Genomic DNA, 9,239 nt, shown 5'->3' with positions numbered 1-9,239 from the left:
AGTTCTCAAAGAAGTGGAACAGGATGAGCGGGTAGCCTCTCTCAGGTTTACACCCCAACTGCCCATTCAAACAGTTCAAAAACAAAACCAACTCCTGACCATCATAAATCTAGACATATCACTTCTCTGTAAACAACTCCAACAGTCAGCAAGGCTTCTGCTGTTTACTTAGCATAAGCCATGTGAATTCCAGTAAGTGTTTGTTTTTAAACTAAGTCCCAAGTGTCTTTCCAGTGACCCTTTTTCCAAAAAAAAGTCCAGCATCTCCTCAAATATTCTCCACAGTCTTTTTAACACAAGTCCTCAAAAAGTATTAACAATGAAAGGACATTCCTGACAATGGCAACCTCCAGGTTGTTAATGGGTGTGGGGTGTGGGGGCAATTCAGTGTTGTCAAGGGGAGATGTTTAGATTCTCTCTTTTTGCCTGGCCCTTACATGGTGCAAATCTTACTTGTCACTTATCAGCTCAAGCCTGAATGTAGTCCAGGTTTTGCCGCAGGCGGGCACAGACTGCTTCAGTTCCCCTCCAAGCCACACACCATCCTGACTTGGAACGATATCACCCTTCCTTCACTGTCGCTGGATCAAAATCCTGGAACTCCCTTCCTAACAGCACTGTGAGTGTCCCTACCCCACATGGACTCCAACGGTTCAAGAAGGCAGTTCACCATCACCTTCTCAAGGGCAATTAGGGATGGGAAATAAATGCTGGCCTAACCAGCGACGCCCACATCCCCATGAATGAATAAAAAAAAGTATCTTTTGTGAATGGTACTGAAAACTGTGCAAGCATCACATTTTTGCCCTGATGACAGAGGTCACTGATGAAGCAACTGAAGATGGTTGGGCCTAGGACACTACCCTGAGGAACTCCTAAAAACAATTAACTAGGGCTGAGATGATTGGATTCCGACGACTATCTCCATTTGTGCTAGGTAGGACACTAATCAGTGGAGAGTTTTCCCCCTGATTCCCATTGACTTCAATGTTGCTAGGGCTCCTTGATGTCAAGGGCAGTCACTCTCACCACACCTCTGGAATTCAGCTCTGTTGTCCATGTTTGTACCAAGGCTATAATGACATGTGGAGCTGAGTGGCCTCTGGCAGAACCCAACTGAGCATTGATGAGCATGTTATTGCTGAGTAAGTGTCACTTAATCACGCTATCAATGACACCTTCCATCACTTTGCTGTTGATTGAGAGTAGACTGATGGGGTGGTAATTAGCCGGATTGGATTTGTCCTGCTTTTTTGTAGTGACATGAATGATTATTAAAATTTAGCTTGGAGTGACTCACATCCTGACTTCCATTTCCTCTCTGACTTCCTCTAATAAAAAACGTTGATATGGCCATTAAATTAGCTATCAGTTTGGCTTTTGTGTGAGCCTGGAAATTTCTAAAGTGCAAATTGGACACCAAAATCTTATAAAGTGCAAACATTAATTATTAAAATCTTTAAAGTTTTCACTGAATTTTTATCAGCAATAAAGTAAACTTTAGGATTTAAGCCATTAGTTCAACGCCTGTCCCTTCTCTATTCTGCCCAGTGTCATGCAGGACCCCATCTGCCAAGAATGAGGCACATTAATTTCACCACATGGACATTAAATTTCAAATTGCTGCTGGGAAGAAGAGAAGGCCTATTACAAGGGGTTGCAGGCCCCTGGGTGGAAGGACATTTTTACATAATACTAGTTGGAACAAAGAAGCTATCCCCTGCTCCCAATACACAGAACAAACGTGGTCAGACCAGTTTAGTCACATGACTAACTGGCTGTTGCAGAGTTTGAACTGAGAGTTTTAAATTGGAGAAACTGTGTTTGAAGGCAGAAAGCTCTTGGCTCCTGGATTGAAAAGACATCATCTCCTCCTGCCTGCCCTCATCTCTTTCTCATGGAACTGAAACCCGCTGAAGGCATGAATCCCAAGAGAGAAAAGTTTCCTACAGTGAACAAGCTTTAAGAAGAATACTGGGCCCCAACGAAAAGCAAGAGCAACCTACAAAAGGACTCTACAGTGAGCTTGAAGAACCGTGATGAACTCTTCAGATATTGCCTCAAATCTTTCCACTTTATTCTTCTTCTATTTTCTGTCTCTATTTGCATGTGTGTATCGCGTGTGCATGCTAGCATGGGGCTCAGCGTGTATCTGTAGGCGTTAATCGAATTAGAGTTTTAGTTTAAGTTTTAATAAATTTCACCTTTCTTCTTTAAATCTAAGAAAACCTGTTTGTGCTTTTTTCTTTGTCTTATAATTGGAAAGCAGTGAACAAGGATTCACAAAGGGGGAGCTCAAAACACAGTGTGTTTAAAATTACACCCTGTTACAGTAAGACCAGGTGAAGGTGGAAAGGTTTGAGGCAATCTCTGAAGAGGGTCTTTGTTACGGTTCTTCGCACTCACTGTAGAGTTCTTGATTGTAGGTAGATCTTGCTTTTCATTGGGGCCCAGTATTCTTCTTAAACCTTGTTCACTGTAGGAGACTTGTCTCTCTTGGGGTTCATGTGTCTTCAGTGGATTTGGAGTTCTGTGAGAAAAAGATGGGAGCAGACAGGGGAGGCAGTGACGAGCCAGCCAGGGGAGGTCTTTTCAGTTCAGGAGCAAACAGACACTCTGAGTTCAGACTGTTTGTCCAATTCAGAAAAACCCAGGTTGTCAAGCAGGTTAGTCATGTGACTAGCTGGTCTGACCAAGTCTGTTTGTGGATTATCTGGTCTTAGCTGACCCTGGAATATCTCTTACATACAATACCTGGTGCTCAAAGTCCATTGTGGGTTAAATTGGAGCAGGGAATAGCCCCTTTGTCCTTCCAAGCACTGGCTGTTGGTATGCAAAAATGTGTTTCCAGCCATATAAATACTATGGCTACAAGAGCAGGTCAGATGCTAGGAATCCTGCAGCGAGTAACTCACCTCCTGACTCCCCAAAGCCTGTTCACCATCTACAAGGCACATGTCAGGAGTGTGATGGAATACTCTCCATTTGCCTGGATGGGTGCAGCTCCAACAACACTCAAGAAGCTTGACACCATCCAGGACAAAGTATCCCAGTTGATTGGCACTAAAGGCCTGCTATCCGACCAAAACCCAACGGGACCCGACGACGTGTCAGGTCGGGTCGGTTCGGATTGCACTTGTGAGTCTGGCATTCGGGCTCTGGTCGGGCTGGGTTGGACACGCTCTATCACAGGTAAGTGGCTCCAATATTAATTTACTTTAATTTTTGGACTAAAAGGGTGGTTTTGTTACAGTTATTTTGACCTTGTGCAGATCAGCAACAGTGAAAAACAGAAGGTAAGATGGTCGGGTTGGGTCGGGCGCGGGAAAAAATGGAAGGACTCGGGCCGGGTCAGGCTCGGGTCAGATGTGGTTCTGTCAGGCTCGGGTCAGGTTTTTTTTTGCAGACCCAAGCAGGCCTTTAATTGGCACCCCATACACAACACTCGCTCCCTCCACCTCCAATGCACAGTGGCAGCAGTGAGTACTTATCTACAAGATACTCTGCAGCAACGTACCAAGGCTCCTTAGACAGCACCTTTCGAACCCACAGTCTCTATCACCTAGAAGGACAAGGGCAGCATTTGCATGGAAACACTGCCACCTGCAAGTTCCCCTCCAAGTCACACACCATCCTGACTTGGAACTATATCGCCGTTCCTTCACTGTCACTGGGTGAAAATCCTGGAATTCCCTTCCTAACAGCACTGTGGGTGTACCTACCCCACATGGACTGCAGCGGCTCACCAACAACACCTTCTCAAGGGCAATTAGGGATGGGCGATAAATGCTGTCCTAGCCAGCAAAGCCCACATCCCATGAATGAATAAAAAAAAATATTCTGGACACCACATTACAGGAAGGACATAATTGCTCTGGAAAGAGTACAGAGGAGGGTTACAACAATGCTGCCAGGGCTTGAAAGTTACAGCTATGAGGAAAGATTGGATAGACTAGGGTTGTTTTCCTTTGAACAGAGGAGGCTGAGGGGTGACTTAATTGAGGTGTACAAAATTATGAGGGGCCTAGATAGAGTAGAAAGGAAGGACCTGTTTCCTCTAGCAGAGAGATCAATTACCAGGGGGCACAGATTTAAGGTGATTGGTAGAAGGATTAGAGGGGATATGAGGAAAACTTTTTCACCCAGAGGGCGGTGCGGTCTGGAATTCACTGCCCGGATCGGTGATGGAGGCAGAAACCCTCAACTCATTTAAAAGATACCTGGACATGCACCTGAAGTACTGTAACCTGCAAGGTTATGGACCAGGTGCTGGAATGTGGGATTAGAATGGGTGTCTAGTTTTTTCAACTGGCGCAAACACGATGGACTGAATTGCCTCTTTCTGTGCCGTAACATTTCTTTGGTTCGATCTCCAACATGAGAGAATCTAACCATATCCCGTTGATATTCAATGGCATTACCATCGTTGAATCCTTCACCGTCATCATCCTGGGAGTTACCATTGACTAAAAACTTAACTGGACCAGCCACATAAATACAGAGGCTACAAGGGTAGATCAGAGGCTGGGAATTCTGCAGTGAGAAACTCACTTCCATCTCCCCAATACCTGTCCACCATCTACAAGGCACAATTCAGGAGTGTGAGAGAATACTCTCCACTTGCCTGGATGAGTTTAGCTCCAACAACACTCAAGAAGCTCAACACCATCCAGGACAAAGTAGCCCGCTTTATCAGCACCCTATCCACCATCTTCAACATTCATTCCCTCCACCACCAGCACACAGTGGCTGCAGTATGTACCATAGCTAGGATGCACTGCAGCAACTCACCAAGGCTCCTTCAACAGCACCTCCCAAATCCATGATCTCTACCATCTAGGACATAGGCAGTAGATGCATGGGAACATCACCTCCTGCAAGTTACCCTCCAATTCACACATCATTCTGACATGGAACTATATCGCAGTTCCTTCACCATCGCTGGGTCAGAAACCTGAAACTCCCTCCATAACAGCACTGTGGGTGTACCTACACCAGATAAACTTAAGCAGTTCAAGAAGGGGCTCACCACCACCTTCTCAAGGGCAATTAGGGATGGACAATAAATACTGGCCTTGCCAGTGTTGCGCACACCCCATGAAAGAATAAAATACAATTTCGACATCCTGAGATCGTAAAAGGTAAGTTTTTTTAATTTGCTGGACTATTATTACAGGCTCAGCATTTTCCCACATGGCAGTGTTGGAAAATTTCAAGGATAACTGCTTTCAGATCATTACCTACAAATTTTATTGGTTCCAAGGAACAATTCAATTCCTCTCTATCTGCACTTTTAAATTATAAGCACTGCATTACCAACAATGAAATGCCAGTGAATAAATAGAACTATTTGCGTTTAGTCTCATATCAAACTATCTCAAAGCACTTACACAATGAATTTGGAAGTCAAGTAGGCAAATGTGGTAGCACGTCTGCACCAGCAACATTCCACAAACAGCAATGCGATCACTTGTCTTGCTTTTGAAAGGAGATTGTGGGGCAACAAACCTCCCTGCTCTTTTCAAATATTGCCATGGGATCCTTAATGATGGAAAGATTTTCTTTCTTAAAGTCCAAATTCAAACTAGAGTTAGAGATATGAAAAATATTACTTATTGATGATTCAAAAAATGAGCCACAAGATACATTCGGTTCATTTTAATTCATCCTCCAGAATGACCCTATACTCTCTCCTTGCTGTTATTTAAATAATTCTATGGTTTTTGTGTCTCCACCAGGCTGCCCACAAGTCCATTCTAAGTGATGATCACTCTTAAGTTGTTACAGAAATCACACCTGCCAAATGGAAACATATTAATTTCGTCATATGGGACACTGCTTGAAACTTTTTTACTGGGCATTGCAAATAACCTTTTTTTTTAGACAAAAAGCAGAACTGAACAGCTGAAAACATGGTTGCACATTTGCATTCTGAGACGATAAGGGCTGGCTGACTAGAGAGACAATGGGGCTGCTCCTTGATTCAGTAAGCAAGACTGATCTTGGCAATAGTGGTGATCAACACCCTTTGACTTTGTAGGAGCCAAACTCCAGCCCCACTGAGAACATCTGAAAGACTTTGAAATCCAACAACCCTCCAAGAAGTTGCTGTTTCAGACAAAGAGATGGTCACATTACCTACCTGCTGGGAAGACTGGGGTTTTTGAATTGTGCCTCACAGAAAGGAAACAGACTGAAATTCTGAATCTCAAGAAGAAGATATCTCTCTCTGTCTCCCTCTCCAGCGAAGTCCCAGGGAAACCATAGTGGCAGCTTAAACGTAAAGACTGCAGAATTTTACAGACGACTACTGAAACGACAGATGAAACCTCTCTTCAACCTTATGGTACCAGAGAAGCAAGCCTGGAATTGTGCACCTGGCCCCAGCGACGACTCCAAGACCTTAACTTCAATTGAGGACATTATACCAAGGACATTAAGAACCGTACCTGCATTCAATTTATCAGAAACTCTACTTCAACTCCCGCCTAATTATTTCTTCCCCTCTGTATTTATTTGTTTGTGTGTGCCTCTCGTATGTCTGTGAGCATGGATACATCACATATTTTAGTAATTTTAACTGGGTTAGAGTGATAAGGCTAATAAACTTACATCTTTCTTGTTTAAACACAAGAAAACCTGCCTGATTGGTTCATTTGCAATTGCAATTAGAGTGTAGTGAGCAAGGGCTGTAAGATCATCTTTCAGATGTTTCCTTTCCTGCCTGAAAGCTCAAGTCTGCCCAGTTTTCCCTTGAAACTCAGACCTGACTCTGTGGACCTGACTCATGGTTCTTCTTTGCACTGCCTCCAGTGCTTAAATGTCTCTCTTGTCACCATCAGACTTGGGCACAAAATTTATACTTCACTGAGGGAGTGCTGCATAGTCAGAGGTGCCGTCTTTTGGATGAGACATTAAACCGAGGCCCTGTTATCCATCTTAGGTGGACATAAAAGACTCATAACATTATTTCAAAGAATGCAGGGGAGTTGTCTCTGGTGTCCTGGTTAATATTTATCTCTCAACCAAAATCACTTTAAAAAAGATTATCTGATCATTATCTCATTGCTGTTTGTTAGAGCTTGCTGTGCACAAATTGACTGCCACTTTACCTTCATTACATCAATGACTACACTTCAAAAGTACTTCCTTGGCTCGAAAACTCTTTTCGCTGTTATGTCATTGAGGTCATGAAAGGCACTATATAATTGCAAGTCTTCCTTTTTTCAACCTCAATTTAACTGTTTTTTTTTAAGTGCGCATGCAAATAGCTTGTTATCTTTTTGTACTTCACGGGAAACATTTTCAGCATACTTCCTAACTGGTTTCACTAACCACAGACAAGGTGGTTCACTTTTATATGTTCATGATGAGTTGTATTTTTTTGTTCTACAGCACAATGACAAAGCAGTATTTAAGGAGCATTAAGAGTCAATTATACAGTGTGGGACTGGAGTCACATGTAGGCCTGACCAGATAGTGGTGAAAGCTCCCTCCTCAAAAGGCATTAGTGAAACAGTTTGGTTCCAGTAGCTTTAATGGTAATTTTTTCTGGAATTCAATGCCACAACATACTATGTTAGGAACGTATTACCTCTGGGTTATTGGTCTGGTACCATAACCACTAAGCTACTACAGCCACTATTGTAAAGTTACAGTGAGTATAAAATGCCTCCCAGTAAGAGTGGGTTGTGTTCAACCAAAAGCAATAACATTATAAATCTGCCACATTTTTCTAATTCCCTTCCCTCCTCTCCTGAAGGGCTTGACTCTTTGCACGGAGATAATTTCACGGGTTCTGGACACCATCTGGTACCTCATCCAAGTTCGGCTATCAAGCTACCTTCGTGGTTCTAGTCAGATTGAAGAATCCAAAAAAAGGCTACCAGCAATCCCTTAGCATCTCCAGAAGGATAAGTAAGGCACTGTAATCAACCAGCTAGGAGGAACAATGAGGCTGGAGGCTATCCGACTGCTACTTTTTGTTAGGAACCAGAAGGTCGTGAAGCTGGTGGGAATTAGGCCTGCAGCAGCATACAGGTTTCCTCTCCTGGACTAGGATACCGTCCATTCCTAATGTGCTTGAATGAAGGTCAGGACATATAAATGTGCTGAATGTGGGTGAATCTCTTCCAAGCTTATCTGTACACCAGTCACGTGCAGTGCAGTAGTGCATTGCCCAACTTATGGTAAGGCAGGGAAGAAGAGGGTTAGAAAAGTCATTGCCAGCGTGTTAGAAAGAAAACAAGAGACAGAATGTGACAAATTGATTTCAGTCAAGATGGGAGTAGAATCGTGGTAAGAGGCCTTAGCGCCCCTGGACTTAGTAGGGCAAAAAAAAATAGGATTCTACTTCTAATTGCTATCTAATTCCTACTGCTGTGCTGGAAAGAAGAGTAGGCCAAGGTTTGGTGGGATGATTTCCAACATCAATGGTTAGAATAGCCTGTTGACACTCACGGTCTGATCACACATGAAGAATAATAACTATGGAGATGTATTGGAGGGCTAGAGCTTCAGAGGTGGTGCAAATCACTCTAGTTGTAGCGCTCGCTTTCTTCGTTCTGAGATGCACCAATATATAACTTCAGCTTGGGGTTCAGAGCAGCACAGCAATCAATCTTGTAGATGTGAATAGGCAAGTCATTTGAATTCCAATGGTCTTCTGTTCCAAGCTCTGAGAAACATTAGCCTGTTATCTCCTTTGTTAAGAAAGCAGCTCTATTGCTGCCGTAGGCAAGACATAAGCTTAAATTAGGGTTGACTGCCAAGTTATAGTGACCGATACCATCATTAGTAAGAAATGAGATAGTAAGGGAACTCAAGCAGTACAGCCTCTATAGTTCGAATTGAAGAAAAAGAGGACTTAAAACTATAATGGGAGTTCTCTACAGGCTTCCTGATAGCAATGTTAAAGTGTCAGAAGGTATTAATTCTGAGATTAGAGAGGCTTGTAGCAAAAACAAAGGTTGTTTTAATGGGAGAATTTAATTTTCATGTAGAGTGGGAAGAACAGAGAAGCTCAAGTCAAAAAGGTAGTGAATTTCTTGAGTGTGTTTAGGATAGTTTTCTGGATCAATATTTTCTCGAAGCAACAAGAGGGCAGGCCATACTGGATTTAGTAATGAGTAATGAGCTAGACTTTGATAAATTTTCTCTTATTCTTCGACTAATAACTAACAGTGGTCATAATATGATTTATTTCAACATTAGTGTTGAAAAAGAAATATAACACATTT

The sequence above is a fragment of the Heterodontus francisci genome, chromosome 14, assembly GCF_036365525.1.
Source record: "Heterodontus francisci isolate sHetFra1 chromosome 14, sHetFra1.hap1, whole genome shotgun sequence".
Taxonomy (NCBI): domain Eukaryota; kingdom Metazoa; phylum Chordata; class Chondrichthyes; order Heterodontiformes; family Heterodontidae; genus Heterodontus; species Heterodontus francisci.
This window is presented reverse-complemented; position numbering follows the sequence as displayed.